General features: G+C 38.2%; 1 protein-coding gene across 1 annotated transcript in view; it reads left to right on the top strand.

Annotated features, from left to right (window-relative positions):
• Positions 1 to 8,576, top strand: part of LOC124619433 (medium-chain acyl-CoA ligase ACSF2, mitochondrial-like) — a 227,936-nt gene extending 219,360 nt beyond the window's left edge. Inside the window, exon 14 of the mRNA XM_047145809.1 lies at positions 7,964 to 8,576. The gene's annotated coding sequence lies outside the window, so the exon portion shown is untranslated. The remainder of the gene's footprint in view (positions 1 to 7,963) is intronic.
• The last annotated feature ends 11,666 nt before the right edge of the window (positions 8,577 to 20,242 follow it).

Below are 20,242 nucleotides of genomic sequence, written 5' to 3' on the forward strand. Positions count from 1 at the left end.
CAAAGAGATTCTGGTCATATGTGAAGTATGTTAGCAGCAAGAAACAATCAATGCCTTCTCTGCAAAATGCCTTCACAAAAGAAGATGAAATAAATATTCCAGAATTCGAATCAAGAACAGCTGCCACCATGAGTAACGTAGAAGTAAATATCCTCGGAGTAGTGAAGCAACCTAAATCACTTAATAAAAGCAAGTCTTCTGGTTCGAGACTGTTTAGAGGAAGTGGTGGTAATATGAACCCCTAGTTTGTTTTTCAGTAAAATATTGTACACTAATACAATAATAGTACCTTAATTGATATAGTTATACTCTACTGACAGTTAACTAAGACATTATATTGATTAAATTCCTTAAAATGTCTGAATGTGTTTATTATTGTTTCCCAAAGATGATATATTTGACCGCAAACAAGATGTGCAGTTAATATGGCCCCCACGGTGTTTTTAATATGGACCCCCAGTATATTTTAAGGATTTTGTGCTGCAAGAGAAACGAAGAATTGCTTTTTAATTCAAATACGTATTTATTATGAAATATAAAATCATAAAAGTACAAAGTAGCACAGTACTAGTGACAGAAGTCACAAACATAGTCCTCTTTCTCCACCCCCGCACATTCGTTGTGAGCCCATAAAGAACACATTAGGCATTGCACCCAGAATTCGCCACAAACATCATTTGAAAACTTCCTGTCACAGAATAGGCAGAGAGCATCGTCTTTATCTGGCTGGAGTTCACCAACTGAAAGGTCACATGGATAATCACCAGAACCAGTTGAGAGCCCCATGACGTCATCATCAACACAATCTGAGCCATGATTGTCCATTTCTTCTTGCTTAATCAAAGTTTTCTTTAACTGTCGACTATTCCTGCTAACGTCTCTTCCATGACCAGATGCACCACGCCCTCGACTATGAGTTTGGGTCTGGGTTCCAGAACAAGATGGCTGTGATATATCATAAGTCACGTTCTTTGTCCATGTCCACGACCACAAAGATTACCTACAGCTTTTTTCACTTCTATGTAAGCTTCTAATTTGTTTTTATATGGAGATCCTGTCACAAGACTAGCAACACACGGTTGTCGCCCACAAGACGATGTTTTCATCTTCTCAGGTATGGAATGGATATCTCTTGGAGACACACCAAATGCAATTTTAATAGGCTCATGGACATCAGTTTCAATAGCATCAAGGTCCTGTCCAGTCTGAACTCTCTTCGGGTTCCTGTTGTTTTGGTTGGTCGGCAGGCGCAGGAATCAGGACTTCTTTCCCAGGAATGAATTCATTATCTTGAAATATATTTCTTTCTAAGGGATAAATTCCTGTTACCCTAAACCCATCTACTGCAATAATGCCGATTTTACACCAGATGTGGGCCTTGCCAAAGAGAGACGCTATATCATGGGGTCTAACAGGTTTGCTTTCATGGAGCATCCACTGACAAATATTCTCACTGTGGTGAGTCTTAAGTGCACCCATAAAAGGACGATCCGGGGGTTGCTGTTTGTATGTTGTGTGTGAAGGCAGTCACAAAATGGAGGTGAAGTTTTTTCTTGCCACATCATTCACATCAATATTCCTTACATGGGAGAAGTGACCATCAAGGGTGAGTAGAATAGGCAAAGTCCCTGTTGGCTTTGTTTTTACAACAAAATGTTTCAACCAGTCCATGAATAGGTTTGCTTGAACCCAACCAGATGGGTGGGGTCTCCCAATTGACCCAGGAGGAGCACCTTTCATAAAAACATCTGCCATATTCGTTCTTGGGAATATGAACATCAGGGGAACGTAAGAACCTCATGAGCAGATACTAGAGACCCACGCTCTGCAGCAGTCAGAGAACAAATTTGGCGTTTACCTCTGCTTGCAATTACTTGCTGTATCTTAGTCTGAACTACACTAAGGCCTGTTTTGCCAATGTTCCATACACGATCTTCTGGATATTTATGTTTCTGGTATTCAGCTTATAGCAAGTCATAGAATGAGTTAACTCTCTCATGGGAAAAGCCTTTTGCTCGAGCATACTACGTTCCCGTTGGCTTTCTAATTGAAAGCTTATCTTGATGACGTCATAGAAAATGGTCAAGCCAAGCCCTTCCAGCAATTTCATTTCTGAAGTTTGTTGCAATTCCATTCCTAACTGCAAGTTGATAGGCCATTTTTCGAACATCCATATGAGTAAAACCATAGAATTTGGCCTCCATATACTGTAAGTATATATAAACACAAAATCGAATAGGGGTAATGCAGGAGTAGGTTTAATAATGAATAGGAAAATAGGAGGCGGGTAAGCTACTACAAACAGCATAGTGAACGCATTATTGTGGCCAAGATAGATACAAAGCCCACGCCTACTACAGTAGTACAAGTTTATATGCCAACTAGCTCTGCAGATGACGAAGAAATTGAAGAAATGTATGATGAAATAAAAGAAATTATTCAGATTGTGAAGGGAGACGAAAATTTAATAGTGATGGGTGACTGGAATTCGAGTGTAGGAAAAGGGAGAGAAGGAAACATAGTAGGTGAAAATGGATTGGGGGACAGAAATGAAAGAGGAAGCCGCCTGGTCGAATTTTGCACAGAGCACAACATAATCATAGCTAACACTTGGTTTAAGAATCATGAAAGAAGGTTGTATACATGGAAGAACCCTGGAGATACTAAAAGGTATCAGATAGATTATATAATGGTAAGACAGAGATTTAGGAACCAGGTTTTAAATTGTAAGACATTTCCAGGGGCAGATGTGGACTCTGACCACAATCTATTGGTTATGACCTGTAGATTAAAACTGAAGAAACTGCAAACAGGTGGGAATTTAAGGAGATGGGACCTGCATAAACTAAAAGAACCAGAGGTTGTACAGAGGTTCAGGGAGAGCATAAGGGAGCAATTGACAGGAATGGGGGAAATAAATACAGTAGAAGAAGAATGGGTAGCTTTGAGGGATGAAGTAGTGAAGGCAGCAGAGGATCAAGTAGGTAAAAAGACGAGGGCTAGTAGAAATCTTTGGGTAACAGAAGAAATATTGAATTTAATTGATGAAAGGAGAAAATATAAAAATGCAGTAAGTGAAACAGGCAAAAAGGAATACAAACGTCTCAAAAACGAGATCGACAGGAAGTGCAAAATGGCTAAGCAGGGATGGCTAGAGGACAAATGTAAGGATGTAGAGGCCTATCTCACTAGGGGTAAGATAGATACCGCCTACAGGAAAATTAAAGAGACCTTTGGAGATAAGAGAACGACTTGTATGAATATCAAGAGCTCAGATGGAAAACCAGTTCTAAGCAAAGAAGGGAAAGCAGAAAGGTGGAAGGAGTATATAGAGGGTCTATACAAGGGCGATGTACTTGAGGACAATATTATGGAAATGGAAGAGGATGTAGATGAAGATGAAATGGGAGATACGATACTGCGTGAAGAGTTTGACAGAGCACTGAAAGACCTGAGTCGAAACAAGGCCCCCGGAGTAGACAATATTCCATTGGAACTACTGACGGCCGTGGGAGAGCCAGTCCTGACAAAACTCTACCATCTGGTGAGCAAGATGTATGAAACAGGCGAAATACCCTCAGACTTCAAGAAGAATATAATCATTCCAATCCCAAAGAAAGCAGGTGTTGACAGATGTGAAAATTACCGAACTATCAGCTTAATAAGTCACAGCTGCAAAATACTAACACGAATTCTTTACAGACGAATGGAAAAACTAGTAGAAGGCAACCTCGGGGAAGATCAGTTTGGATTCCGTAGAAACACTGGAACACGTGAGGCAATACTGACCTTACGACTTATCTTAGAAGAAAGATTAAGGAAAGGCAAACCTACGTTTCTAGCATTTGTAGACTTAGAGAAAGCTTTTGACAATGTTGACTGGAATACTCTCTTTCAAATTCTAAAGGTGGCAGGGGTTAAATACAGGGAGCGAAAGGCTATTTACAATTTGTATAGAAACCAGATGGCAGTTATAAGAGTCGAGGGACATGAAAGGGAAGCAGTGGTTGGGAAGGGAGTAAGACAGGGTTGTAGCCTCTCCCCGATGTTGTTCAATCTGTATATTGAGCAAGCAGTAAAGGAAACAAAAGAAAAATTTGGAGTAGGTATTAAAATTCATGGAGAAGAAATAAAAACGCTGAGGTTTGCCGATGACATTGTAATTCTGTCAGAGACAGCAAAGGACTTGGAAGAGCAGTTGAATGGAATGGACAGTGTCTTGAAAGGACGATATAAGATGAACATCAACAAAAGCAAAACAAGGATAATGGAATGTAGTCTAATTAAGTCGGGTGATGCTGAGGGAATTAGATTAGGAAATGAGGCACTTAAAGTAGTAAAGGAGTTTTGCTATTTGGGGAGCAAAATAACTGATGATGGTCGAAGTAGAGAGGATATAAAATGTAGGCTGGCAATGGCAAGGAAAGCGTTTCTGAAGAAGAGAAATTTGTTAACATCCAGTATTGATTTAAGTGTCAGGAAGTCATTTCTGAAAGTATTCGTATGGAGTGTAGCCATGTATGGAAGTGAAACATGGACGATAAATAGTTGGGACAAGAAGAGAATAGAAGCTTTCGAAATGTGGTGTTACAGAAGAATGCTGAAGATTAGATGGGTAGATCACATAACTAATGAGGAAGTATTGAATAGGATTGGGGAGAAGAGAAGTTTGTGGCACAACTTGACCAGAAGAAGGGATCGGTTGGTAGGACATGTTCTGAGGCATCAAGGGATCACCAATTTAGTATTGGAGGGCAGCGTGGAGGGTAAAAATCGTAGAGGGAGACCAAGAGATGAATACACTAAGCAGATTCAGAAGGATGTAGGTTGCAGTAGGTACTGGGAGATGAAAAAGCTTGCACAGGATAGAGTAGCATGGAGAGCTGCATCAAACCAGTCTCAGGACTGAAGACCACAACAACAACAAATACTGTAAGTAATCCACTAGTTCACTTTCTAGGGCTGCTGGTAGAGCTGGTTTTCTTCCAAACTTTTTAGTTTCGACATCTGCCATCTGTGAGGTATTAGCCTTACACACATGCCGGCGCAGAGTTGTTTTTGGGGCAGCAAAATATTTCACTGCTTTTATAACTCCCATTGTTTTGCCTACAACAGCAGACACTGTCTCTCGCATTTTGTTTTTATCCCATACCTGCCTTTTGGGGATTGATTTAGGTGCCTGATTAGTCCTAGGCATCTGAAACAAAAATAAAAACATTTTACGGATTGCTTATAATGTGGACCTTGGCCCCCACATTACAAGCACCAATGGGGGCAATATTGCAGTCACCTACACCTTGTAAACTCGTGTAAACAACTTAATAACGAAATAATACCACACCTTTTAATCTATTTGAAACTGTTGCCAATACTTTCTAGGTTGTATTCATGGTGCTTACATCTCAGTATTAACCAATAAAGGTTTGTTAATAAAGTTAAATTCACATACCTCTCAAAGTTTTGGACAGGAGCTTGAAAAATATAACCTCACTGTCACTCAACCACTGTACTGACCTGCTTCCAGTGCTCCTACAGGCCAGTGAGGATACTAGCAGACTAGTTCCAGCTATCACTACTAGAGTTCAGCTAAATGTTATTAAGATATTAAGGGGGGCCGTATTTGTTGCAAGGGCCATGTTACCACCACTTCCTCTACCAGTTAGGTTCTTTCTGGAGTATGCTGATGCATTAGTTCCATACTTAACAATCATATACAACCGTTCGCTCGATGAAAGATCCGTACCCAAAGACTGGAAAGTTGCACGGGTCACACCAAGAAAGGTCATAGGAGTAATGTCATTAATGTCGATATGCAGCAGGATTTTGGAACATATATTGTGTTCAAACATTATGGTTTGCCTTGAAGAAAACTGACTATTGCCACACAGTCAACATTGGTTTAGAAAACATCATTCCTGTGAAACACAACTAGCTCTTTATTTACATGAAGTGTTGAGTGCTATTGACAAGGTATTTCAGATTGATTCTGTTTTTATGGATTTCTGGAAGGCTTTTGACACTGTACCTCACAAGCAGCTTCTAATGAAATTGCGTGCTTATGGAATATCGTCTCAGTAATGTGACTGGATTTGTGATTTTCCTGTCAGAGAGGTTACAGTTCGTAGTAACTGATGGAAAGTCATCGAGTAAAACAGAAGTGATTTCTGGTGTTCCCCAAGGTAGTGTTATAGGCTCTATGCTGTTCCTTATCTATATAAACAATTTGAGAGAGAATCTGAGCAGCCGTCTTCGGTTGTTTGCAAATGACACTGTTGTTTATTGACTAATAAAGTCATCAGAAGATCAAAACAAATTGCAAAACGATTTAGAAAAGATATCTGAATGGTGTGAAAATTGGGAGTTGACCCTAAATAACGAAAAGTGTGAGGCCATCCACATGAGTGCTAGAAGGATTTCGTTAAACTTTGGTTATACAATAAATCAGTCTAATCTAAAAGCTGTAAATTCAACTAAATACCTAGGTATTACAATTATGAACAACTTAAATTGGAAGAAACACAGAAAATGTTGTGAGGAAGACCAACCAAAGACTGCGCTTTATTAGCAAGACACTTAGAAAATGTAAGAGATCTACTGAGGAGACTGCCTACACTATGCTTGGCCGTCCTCTTTTAGAATACTGCTGCACAGTGTGGGTTCCTTACTAGATAGGACTGACAGAGTACATCGAAAAAGTTCAAAGAAGAGCAGCACATTTTGTATTATCGTGAAATATGGGAGAAAGTGTCACAGAAATGATACAGGATTTGGGCTGGACATCATTAAAAGATAGGCATTTTTTCGTTGCGACAGAATTTTCTCACATAATTCCAATCACCAACTTTTTCCTCTGAATGTGAAAATATTTTGTTGACACTGACCTACATAGGGAGAAATGATCACCACGATGAAATAAGGGAAATCAGAGCTCGTACGGAAAGATACAGGTGTTCATTCTTTCCGCATGCTATACGAGATTGGAATAATAGAGAATTGTGAAGGTAGTTCGATGAACCCTCTGCCAGGCACTTAAATGTGATTTGCAGAGTAATCCATGTAGTTGTAGATGTAGATTCTTTTGAATGAAATATGCTGGGATGATATCTTTCACAGCCAACTGTATACGCGCTCTATATCAAAACCCTTCCATAGTACAAAATCCTGTGATAAGAAACATTCCTAGGGCCCTTCTCTTGCATGGGGAATAATGTAGGTGAAATGTCCTGTTGACTATGGTCAGAGCAATCATATGGCTCTTTTCCTTTTTCTTCTTTAAAATGCTCTTGTTAATACTCAGGCCAAAATCTGCATGGTACCCATTAGAACATGCTATAAACTGGATGACCCTGCATTTGTGATTAAAAAAATTCACTTGACAGTTGCTACTTTTATTAGTACATTTATTCTTTTACACTTGATTCCCAACCGTTTCCTTAAAGTTTATTGGAGGTTATTCACATTTCCTCACTTGCTCTGCTTCCCTTAAGATCTACATTTTGATATCCAGTCAGTTCATGTATGGCAGTTGCAGCATTCTGTCCTGGCGTAGCTTCAGCTGAGATACTGTTTTGTTTACTTTATACTTTGTTTCCTCTCCCCTCCCTTCCCCTTATCTCCCCCTCCCAGCCTCTTCTCAGTGCATTTATAATCTTTTTTGCTGTCCCATTTGTACACAGCTTCCAGTTTCCAATTTTTGAAGAAGGTTGGAATCAGGCTGTAAAAGTGTTCTGACCACACAGTGTAAGCATTCGGTCTTCCAGACACTTTTTCTCACTTTCACATGGTCTTGTGTAAAAAATTGTATAGTCTGTTTCTTCTCTTTATTTATATTTGCACTTGATGATGTAATTTAAAATCATGAAACAGGTCATTTACAACAGGGTTTACAACAGCTGCAGTGGGTTTTATTTAACATGCAAAAGTATGGCTTTAGATAACCATCCAGTAAACTGTTATGTTACAGATGCAGTACAGTGTTGTGGCAATGAGAATTTCAGAGTATGAACAGTTGTAGCAACTCAACCAGTGCCATCCTGATGAAGAACTCAGTTTACCAAAGATGAAGAAGTATTATTGAATGAGGGTGTATAGTTCCTAGTGAACTGAACTTGTAGAGCAAGAGTTTCCTCCAACTAGGAAGTTCATACCATAGCAGGATTAAACAACATTTCCAGACAGTTCACAAGCAGAGCAGAGTGGGAAGCTGTTTGTGAAACAGTCGAAGCCAATGAGTTAACAGCAGAATGAATCTGATTGCACATGTTTCTGTCAACAGTATTAAGTGATATTGTGCAATATTACAAAATGATGCAGCTTGTAAAAGAGTACTAGTTTGTTCATAAGAAGTTAAGAACTGCAACTTTATAGAAATTTGTTCAAGTAACAAGACATTTCAATTTCTGAATTCCTGAACAAATATTTTTTATACAATTTTGATGTAAAATATTTTTAACGTGATATTTGTACTCAGCTTTCAGCAAAATGCATGAAAATAGACTTCAGTTAGCAGGCTAACTAAGCATGTATTATATCTATTCATGCAATCCGAAATAAATTTCTGGAATTTATGCAACATTGATTCAGAAACAATTACTGAAATTAGATCGTATTGGAACTACTGATTTGTTCAACCGTAGTAAATATGGGTAATGTAAGAAAAAATTTGTTTTTATTGAATATTTCATTTCTGTATGTTTCATTGGGCTTGCTTTTATGGATGTCAGCTGCCAGACAATACACCAAGCAATGATTTTGTACAATCTTTTCTATAATCTGCAACTTGTTCCTCAGGATTATCAATGAGAAATATTAAGACCACCTGAAATTGGCTACTAAATCATTTAATACATAATACGAGGGTTGTACCAAAAGTAAGGTTCCCAATGAGCTACAGCCTTGACAGAAGGAGCTAGGCTAAACCTGACTACAGTGCCATGTGCAGTGGTTCCCCCACTCTCGATCCCACCTGTCCGTGATTCACTACATCACTCAGTGTTGGCTTGGCAGTCATCAGCGATGGAAGTGTTTATCACCTCTTCTGCTAAGTGCAAGGTTCGAGCAGTAATCCGGTTTCTCCATGCACGGAAGTACTGCCCATGGAGATTCGTAAGCAAGTGACTGAGGTATATGGTGAAGAATGCATGTCCAGTCAGCACGTCCGCAAATGGTGCAGGGCTTTTGCTGAGGGTTGCATGGAAGCTCATGATGAAGAATGGAGTGGAAGACTGCCGGTTTTGGATGTGATTGTCCCGAAGATCAACAGTGAGCTGCTCAAAGATTGGAGGGCCACGAGATGTTTCCAGAGTGCAGATATCCACTGCAGAGTGAAAATTTCACTGTGTGAAATTGTCTGCATGTGGTTTCATACCAACAGTTTGTACCAGAAAAAAGTTATGTCTTCAGCGTGCCAAAAATAATAATTAGTACTGAAAACTTTTTTGTTTGTAATTTATGTTGTTGAGAAATGTGAAGTATAAAACCAAGTCGTATGCAGTATATTTTCTTTTTTTATGTAGGTAGAGATTATTTTAGTGAATATCTTGAACATCATGGAGAGAACTAATGTCCTACAGCTTTTTCATGTCTTGTCTCTTTCTTTCACTTGCGACGTAGGCTAATCAAAGAACTATTATAGTTTGGGGAATCGTCTTCTTTCACTAATGTTCTGTCACAGTCTTGCAAAATTTCTTTTGTCTTCTATTTCTTTCATGTGTAATCATTTCATTGAAACATCATCTCTTTGTACATTTCCATTCATGACTGTAGCACTGACTCACAGGTCTGTATCTAGGGGGTGTGGTGGAAGAGCAAACTGGGGTACCAGCTCCAGGCGGCAATATCAGGGGGCACCAAAATTTATATTGTTGAAGAAACAACCTTGCTTAACAAAGTGCCTAGCACTCAGAGCACATTGGTCTATTGATTGTTCATATGATTTTGAACTCATCCCAGTTGGTTTTTGAACACATTCCAAGTTGATTTCTGAATGAATCGTAAGTTGATTTTGAAAGCATGTGTATGTATGTGATAACTCTGCCAGGAATCCCTGTTGCATCTAGAAATAAAAAACTTTCCTGCAGACAAAAGGGGATGGAACTAGATGAGCTGAGCCAAATGAACCCGAACGGGTGAACGCCAACCGCTGTTTGTTTATGGGGTTGGTTGGGTGTGCTAGTGATAAGCATCATTGTAATTATTAGCAAAATCTGTAGATTCAAACTACCAAAGTGGAAATAAATGAATAATAGTTAAGAAAGATTACATATTATCTTCTCGGTGTATCCAGGAAAATGCAATTTTGACAGAAAATTTTTACGGTCCCGTCCCCGGCTTGTAGCCACTTAAGTTCTATTCATGGAACAGCGTGTGGAAGATGTGTTGTACAAACACGTAATCATGCCTAACTAGAAAATAAATGTGGGATAACTGCACCAGTGATTCTGGCAGGGTTAGTGAAGTTAACTGCAGAATAAGATTTGACAATGGGAGGAATAGTTACAGAATTAGTGATCACAATATAGTTTGTTGGAGCAAGGAAGGAGAAGGAATGGGGACATTACACAAATTATATGGAAGAATATGATGATTCCAAATTTATATAAAATTTTTGTACTACTACTACTACTTTTCAGTCTCATGTTTGAGAAACTGGAGCATATGAATGAAATGTGAAAATATTACCTAACATAAAACTGTTTGCTTTTAGTAGGCCTAATATTGGTACTTTGTCGATTACATTATACCATGTTTTTTTTGCAAATGAGGTAGATATAAATGACCATTTGTGCCAAAACAGTCTCGCTTATTTGGCGTGTGTTACAAGTGCTGCAATATTAGAAAGGCCTATTTCATTTGACCTAGCAGACAGTGACAAAATGGGCATAATCAAATCAAGAAACCATGCCAGTCTTGTGTACTATTCATATTAACAGCTTTTTCAGTTTTAGACAATGACATTTTGATTTTTCATGTAGCAAAGCGTTTGACAAACTTTGATGAAGTAACAGATTCTTTCGCAGAAAGAAAAGCATGCCTTCTAAAGCTATAGCAAGAATAGACAGAAAAAAATGCTGGGACCTGAGGATTGAAGAAATGTGTACTGTTGTGCTTGTCTCTTGTATTTACTGCTGTTATGTTTTCTTACTTAGTTTTATGTCACAAAGAAGAGAAAGTTATTAGCTAATACGCAATGAAGAGTGCAAATTTTCTGAAGAGTTCTTATTCTCCTGGTCACAAATAATCCCACCCAGTATTAATTTTGAGGTTTTTTTTTATGGGTGTAGGATGTAAAACTGACTGACTAGACACAGGAGAGGCACCAAAGGACATTTTAATTTCCACTGTACTGAATATAGGTTTGACGGATTCCATTCCAAAATAAACACATTTGAATTCCACAGAGTAAAATAGAGTGACATGCCATAGAAGAATGCTGTGTGAAGAGGTGAGGCACTGCACTTTGGCACACTTAAGGCCAAATAACTTGTCTTACATTTCCTTAAACATATATCTTTTATATATAAACTCTTGAGAAAGATGTGCGCTAAAAAATGAACATATTTTCGAAAAATACTTTTTTTTTTTTTTTTTTTTTTTTTTTTTTTTAATTTTGACATCCTGTCGCAAATGCTCGGGGTGTGGCAGGGGGGGGGGGGGGCTATCAGGTTTTTGCCCCAGTTGGGAAATATTCTGGATCCAGGGCTGTTCACTTTCATTATTAATTATCTGTATTTCTGATTTATTTCTTGAATTACATAAGCAGTTAAGTGAATTTTCAAATTCCTGTATAAGTCTCTTTCTGTTATTATTTATTGTTCCATCAGCCATCTTAACTGTTGGACTGTGATGTCTAACCAACATAATTTTCTATTCTACCTTCTTTGTACTTTTATTATTTCGAACTTTTACTCATATTAGATTTTCTTTGTATCTCCTCATACGAATTCTAACAGCCAAACAAAGAGTGGGAAATGAGCAAATGGGATATGAAAGTGATCAATGTGATGCCTAGTTCAGCAGAAAAGGATCTACTTGCTTTTAAGTAATCAGTCTGATTAAGAAAAATTTAATTATTGATTTGAGGAAAAATTTCTCTCAGGATTTTCACTTGCAGACAATGATTAGGAAATGGACAAATGGCTTATCATTTGTTTAACACCTTGAACAAAATCAGGGTAAAATTAAGGAAAACTTATTTAATGATTTCAAGGAAAATTTAAATATTCACAAATCACTGCTGCTATATGAATGAAGTTCATCCCTTTAATGTGTAACCATTTTGCCAGAAATAGTTGTGCTAGTGTGATAGTTAACTGTCAAAATGGCTTTCTCTCAATGAAGTAATAAATTTAGGACATCTTGAGAACAGAAAATGGTCAGAAGGCAAGTGAGGTGTCAAAAAGTTCATCTCTTCCAGGCTTAGCGATTTCCCACATAAAAAGATGCATTGGTGTCATGTTCAACTGTTAAAAACGCTTCCTTCAAATAAATTGCTAAATTCAGGATATTTCAAGACCAGAAGATGTGAGGAAAGTGATGGTAATGGCTCAGTGTTGCTGCAGCTTTGTAGATGACTATTGTTTATTCTGCACTAACGGCTTTACAGTTGAAAGATGGCAACAGTGCTGCTAGCTGCAGGTATCTTCTTATGACAACAACTCAGCTGTAGAGTGTCTTAATCATCATCTGAGATGCAGAAGTGTGGCCAGCTGCCAAAGACAGCTGGTAAAGTTGGAAGGTCTTCCAGTGACACTGAAGGTAGAGAAGCATGTGAGAAGTACTGAAAATGGAAAAGTCCATCCAGGAGCCCAGAATTATCTGAAATAGTGGTGAGAAAATTCTTTGAAGGCACTACTGCTTTCTCACCAAGTCTTGCCACATTTCAAATTGCTAAATGTTTCCTCGTCTTTTTGTGTGATGATTGATATTTAAATATATTGTATTTCATGCTTTCTAAACAAAACTTGAATTTTATGAATCATTTATCTAAAATTAAGAAATAAAATAGATTAGAGAAACATTTGAAGTGCCCTTGTATTATGCTTGAAATCATGTACAGCAATTAAGAATTTAAAGTTCGTTGTTTATCTTATAACATTAGAATTTTAAAGAGTTGTGTGGTCCTGTCATGTTTCTGTCTTGTATGCCTGAAGGTATAAAATCCATCCATTTATCAGTATTTAAAATATTTCAATAGAGAATCCTTCAAATACCAGAAAATGGACTGCATGTCACACAAGGTGTAATCTCTCTCTTACAAGTGCTGTCATCATTGTTGTTCTTGCCCACTCACTTTTCCCAATAAAGTCCATGATTTCTAGGATCCCCCAAAGGCATGTAAAATGTTTCTCTGATCTGTTTTATTTCTTGGATTTAGCAAATTATTTCAAAAAAACATTTGACAATTTTTTCCCAAAATTGTTTTTATATTGGGTCTATGGAACAATATGAATTAATGATTGAAAACTCCATTTTGTCTTTCTTTTCCCCTGGAATGTGTTAAGAACATATATGTCCTTTTTTTCTGGCAAATGATACTAATGATTGACGTCTGTCATTTCAAGTATCTTGTGCAAAACATTTCACTGAGTAACCATTCTGTAGTTTTTGTTGTACATCCACACTGAAATTCCTGAGTGAAATAGAATAATGTAAGAGGATGGAGGGAGGATGGAGGTTCAAATCCCTGTCTGCCCATCCCGGTTTAGGTTTTCCATTAATGTGAATGCTGGGATTGTTGTTTTTTGAAAGGCCATGCCTGATTTCCTTCCCCATTCTTCTCCAGTTCTAGCTTTTACACTGTCTCTGGTTATGTGGTCTTCAATGAGATATTAAATCACGATCTTCCTACCTTCCCCACTGAAATTTCTTATTATCACATTGTAATTAAATGTGCTCTAATTTATATGTTCACGAATCTCAGGTATTCCAGTTGCTCATCAGGATCTGAACAAGATGGTACATATACTTAACTGACTTCCATGTAACATCTTTTGTTGCTGATGATTTTTTTAATTTTTAAAAATTTTCTTATTTTAAGTAATATTGCTGACAGATATTGTATTGCAGAAATCACCATTATTGAAACATATATTTTGTAAAATTTGTCTTTGATTCTCAGCCCTCTTAACTCTGTTTTTGTTTTTTATATCAACTTGTTTGTTTGTTTGTTTGTGTGTGTGTGTGTGTGTGTGTGTGAGAGAGAGAGAGAGAGAGAGAGAGAGAGAGAGAGAGAGAGAGAGAGAGAGAGAGAGAGAGAGAGAGGGAGAGAGAGAGAGAGAGAGAGAGAGAATAATTAAGTAAGTAAGTAAACTGTGAACTAGAAGACTAGAAGTGGGTCCTATGTCTCTGATACCAAAGGTTCGTATGATGTCATGTCTTTCAATCTCTCTGGCAGTTGACAGGTTCAAACAGTGCTTTACACCAAGAGAATATGGATAGCTCCGAGTAATTTAAAACTATAAGAAGCACCATGCAGTGTCGGACTATGGGAAAAGGGGGGGGGGCACACCGTATCAACACCCCCCCCCCCCCCCCTCAAACCTCGAGAGCCTCAAGATTTGGAGCTCCTCTCCTACAGCACCAAACTATTTTTAATCAAATCCCAAACAAGGACAAAAAATGTTCAGTAAATAAGAGGCAGTTTGGAGTTAGAGGTGAATAACTAAAATTGGAATGATCACATAGCTAATGTTGTGCAGAAAGCAAACAAAAGACTGTGATTTATTGGCCGAACATATAGAAAGTGCAACAGATGTACTAAAGAGACTGCTTACGCCATGCTTGTCCACCCTCTTCTGGAGTACTGCTGTGTGGTGTGGGACCTCTTCGAATGGGACTGACAAAGGACTTTAAGAAAGTTCAGTGGAGGGGAGCTCATTTTGCATTATTGAAAACCAGGGGAGAGAGTGCTGTGGACATGATTCATGAATTGGGGTGGTAGTCATTAAAATAAAAGCATTTTTTGGTGCAGTGGGATCTTCTCGTGCTATTTCAATCACCAACTTTCTCCACTAATTGTGAAAATATCCTTTTGGTGACCATCTACATAGGGAGAAATGATCATCATGATAAAATAAGAGAATCAGAGCTCACGCAGAATGATTTAACAAAGTTTGAAGGTGGTTTGATGAACCCTCTGGAGGCACTTAATTGTGAATTGCAGAGTAATTCGTGTAGATGCAGATGTAGATGTATAGGCCCTATTATCAGGCCTTGGCAATTGTCAGTGGGTGTGTTCATAATTTATAGAACTTTTGTAAAACACTGCATGAAACTTAAAAACTGTAGAATGATAAGCATTTGAAGCTGACTGGGGAACAATTCTACTGCTGCCAACATACATTTTGCACCAAGATAAGAAAGAGAAGTTAGAGTTCATACGAAAGCATATAGACTTTTGTTTTTCCCTAGTACTATTTATGAGTGGAACAGCACATGGTGCCTCCTGCCATTTGCCATACAGTTGGTTGCAGAGTATGTAGGCATATATGTATGTAACCAATTGTCAGCTAGATGCAGTTATTTAAATGACAGGTTTTCTATCAGTGAAACACACATAACACTGGTGGAATATTCTACAATATTTATTATTTGATACATGAACTGGTTTTTGGCTGTTACGCCATCATCAGGTACAAAGTTAAGTATGTGGTACAGTGAAATTTTGTCGCATTAAAGACTTGAAACTAGTGCCGAAAAAAGGTTTATGTAACAAGTAATAAATGTTGTAGAATATTACACCACTGTTGACTGTTTCATTCATAATGTATAAAATATTCTACAAAGAATACATCAATATGGTACATAAATATGGAAGACAACACTGTGGAAGCTCAAGAATTCTTCTTAGGCTTTTTGTGAAAGATGTAGAGGATATGTGAAAAGGTATTCAACATCAGCTGGAAAAATGTGGGCTGGATATTATGTTGTTTAGGGGTCAAGGTTATGACAATGCCATGTAATGCCAGCTATACATGGACAACAACAAATTCAAATATTCAATCCAAAGACTTTTTTCAGTGCATATGCTAATTATTTGTTGAATCTTTGTGTAGTTCATATGTTCCCTCTACTGTCACCTTTGAAAGATATGCAAGATCCATCCATTCAAACCTCAATACTAGATCTGCAGCATGCTTACTCCATCCAGCTATAATGTGATTTTACCTTTTTGATGTACATCAACTTTATTTTATATAAGAATTGTCACAACGATACATGGCCATGAAGGAAATCACCAAAGTTTTCCAAATTGTTGAAACACAATTTATGCTTGAAGCCTCTGATGGCACACTGGCTGTAGCATGGGAAAAGTTGGTAGAATTTACAATGATTTCGATAAGGAGCAGATGCCGCAAGAATAGAAAGGTATCATAGGCACCTACATGTGGTCAATGCAAATATGGATGTTGCTGTTGGATGGACAGCCCAAGAAATCACGTAATTTATTATTAACCATGAATCAGTACACTGTACATCAATTATAATACAAACTTCTTGACCATTTGTGTCTCAATTGCTTCATGCAAGAGAAGTTTTTCTAAACTGAAACTAATAAGATCAGTATTATGAAAAGGAAAGTTGCTGCTCACCATGTAGTGCAGATACTGAGTTGCAGACAATAAAAAGACTGTCACAGTATAAGCTTTCAGCCAACAAGGCCTTTGTCAAAAATAGATGAGAGACACACACAAACAAGTAAACGCAACGCAACTGGCTTCAGCTGCCAGAGGCTGCAGTCATGTATGTGTGTGTGTGTGTGTGTGTGTGTGTGTGTGTATATGTGTGTGTGTGTGTTTGGTCTATTTTTGACAGAGGCCTTGTTGGCTGAAAGCTTATACTGTGACAGTCTTTTTATTGTCTTTTTGTTGTGCCTATCTGCAACTCAACATAGCTCTATGGTGAGCAGCAACTTTCCTTTTCATAGTATCGTTACATTCCTTGCTGGATTTTCCATTGTTTGAAAGTAATAAAAAATTATCTTTGCACTATGACGAATCAAGAATGACTAGCCAATCTTTCCATTTTGTTAACTGAAAGGAAAATTTTGTATGAAATAGATTTTAATGACATTGTTGAGAATTTCAGTAAAAGAAAATCACGAAAACATTTACCATAAGAATATTAACAATAACTAGTACCTCATACTAAGGTTACAAAAGTAACTGATATTATAACTGTACAAGCTTCTGTTTTCAAACATGTAAAATGAAAGATAGTTATCTTATTGTATTCTTTATTATTTCTTTGCACTCTATCTGATGATTGCTGTGTGAAATGCTGATTTGCATTCTATGTTTCTCACCTATATCTTTAAGTATGTGTATTACAGTTATCAGAGCATAGAATACACATATTATAAATACTTGACTTTTTTTGTCAGCCATTAAATCTATTTTCTTGGTTTTTTACAAGAGGTACAGAACAAATACTTAAATTTCTAACCAGACCAGGGGCATCATTTAGTTTTGCTGCCCCAGGCCTCCAACAGGCTTAGTCCACCACTGCCACCATGGCAAAGTTGATACTCAACATCTCATCTCTTCTATGGGAGAATGATACTATTTGTGATCCTTCATTTAATAATCATTTCTAGTCACTAGTTGGAAAGTTAAATCAAAATTTTATTGATATGGGCAAGTAAGCAGAACTTTTAAATCTGTTGGTCTGAGACAATTATGCTACATGCATCTAAGTGAGACAATAAGGAGGACACTAAATTCATTATTTAATAGCTGAAAAGTAAATGTCCACATTGGTATGATGAAATATGTAAACTTTGGGGTGGCATTATGTGGGGCCAATGTACGCCACTGGTGATCATGGAAGGTGCCGTAATGGCTATATGATATATTAATGCCATCTCTGATCGATAGTGCAACCATATCGACAGCATATTGGCAAGGCATTCGCCTTCATGGATGACAATTTGCACCCCCAGCATGCACATCTTGTGAATAATTTCATTCAGGATAATGACATCACTCGGCTAGAGTGACCAGGATGTTCTCCAGACATGAACTCTATCTAAAATGCCTGGGATAGATTGAAAACGTCTGTTTATGGATGACTTGACCTACCAACCGCTCTGAGGATCAACACCGAATTGACGTTGAGGAGTGGGACAATCTGGACCAACAATGCCTTGATGAACTTGTGGATAGTATGCCACAATGAATACAGGCATTCATCAATGCAAGAGGATGCGCTACTGGGTATTAGAGGTACTGGTGTGTACACCAATCTGGACCACCACCTCTGAAGGTCTCACTGCATGGTGGTACAGCATGCAATGTGTGGTTTTCATGACCAATAAAAAGGGTGGAAATGGTGTTTATGTTGATCTCTATTCCAATTTTCTGTACAAGTTCCAGAACACTCGGAACCGAGGTGATGCAAAACTTTTTATGATATGTGTAAAATCAAGGCCCCATACTCATGTAGGTTCAAGTGCACATTGACATGCACTTTAATCCTATTTATGGCCCAGACCTTGCCGTTGGTGGGGAGGCTTGCATGCCCCAGCGATACAGATAGCCGTACCGTATGTGCAACCACAACGGAGGGCTATCTGTTGAGAGGCCAGACAAACGTGTGGTTCCTAAAGAGGGGCAGCAGCCTTTTCAGTAGTTGCAAGGGCAACAGTCTGGATGATTGACTGATCTGGCCTTGTAACACTAACCAAAACGGCCTTGCTGTGCTGGTACTGCGAACGGCTGAAAGCAAGGGGATACTACGGCCGTAATTTTTCCCGAGGGCATGCAGCTTTACTGTATGATTAAATGATGATGGCGTCCTCTTGGGTAAAATATTCCGGAGGTAAAATAGTCCCCCATTCGGATCTCCGGGCGGGGACTACTCGAGGATGTAGTTATCAGGAGAAAGAAAACTGGCGTTCTACGGATCGGAGCGTGGAATGTCAGATCCCTTAATCGGGCAGGTTGGTTAGAAACTTTAAAAAGGGAAATGGATAGGTTAAAGTTAGATATAGTGGGAATTAGTGAAGTTCGGTGGCAGGAGGAACAAGACTTCTGGTCAGGTGACTACAGGGCTATAAACACAAAATCAAATAGGGGTAATGCAGGAGTAGGTTAAATAATGAATAGGAAAATAGGAATGTGGGTAAGCTACTACAAACAGCATAGTGAACGCATTATTGTGGCAAAGATAGATATGAAGCCCACGCCTACTACAGTAGTACAAGTTTATATGCCAACTAGCTCTGCAGATGATGAAGAAATTGAAGAAATGTGTGATGAAATAAAAGAAATTATTCAGATAGTGAAGGGTGACGAAAATTTAATAGTCATGGGTGACTGGAATTCGGTAGTAGGAAAAGGGAGAGAAGGAAATGTAGTAGGTGAATATGGATTGGGGCTAAGAAATGAAAGAGGAAGCCGCCTTGTAGAAATTTGCACAGAGCATAAGTTAATCATAGCTAACACTTGGTTCAAGAATCATAAAAGAAGGTTGTATACATGGAAGAATCATGGAGATACTAAAAGGTATCAGATAGATTATATAATGGTAAGACAGAGATTTAGAAACCAGGTTTTAAATTGTAAGACATTTTCAGGAGCAGATGTGGACTCTGACCACAATCTATTGGTTATGATCTGTAGATTAAAACTGAAAAAACTGCAAAAAGGTGGGAATTTAAGGAGATGGGACCTCGATAAACTGACTAAACCAGAGGTTGTACAGAGATTCAGGGAGAGCATAAGGGAACAGTTGACAGGAATGGGGGAAAGACATACAGTAGAAGAAGAATGAGTAGCTCTGAGGGATGAAGTAGTGAAGGCAGCAGAGGATCAAGTAGGTAAAAAGACGAGGGCTAGTAGAAATCCTTGGGTAACAGAAGAAATATTGAATTTAATTGATGAAAGGAGAAAATATAAAAATGCAGTAAATGAAGCAGGCAAAAAGGAATACAAATGTCTCAAAAATGAGATCGACAGGAAGTGCAAAATGGCTAAGCAGGGATGGCTAGAGGACAAATGTAAGGATGTAGAAGTGAGTATCACCAGGGGTAAGATAGATACTGCCTACAGGAAAATTAAAGAGACCTTTGGAGATAAGAGAACCACATGCATGAACATCAAGAGCTTAGATGGAAACCCAGTTCTAAGCAAAGAAGGGAAAGCAGAAAGGTGGAAGGAGTATATAGAGGGTCTATACAAGGGTGATGTACTTGAGGACAATATTATGGAAATGGAAGAGGATGTAGATGAAGATGAAATGG

Source organism: Schistocerca americana, chromosome 6 (assembly GCF_021461395.2).
Source record: "Schistocerca americana isolate TAMUIC-IGC-003095 chromosome 6, iqSchAmer2.1, whole genome shotgun sequence".
NCBI classification, from domain to species: domain Eukaryota; kingdom Metazoa; phylum Arthropoda; class Insecta; order Orthoptera; family Acrididae; genus Schistocerca; species Schistocerca americana.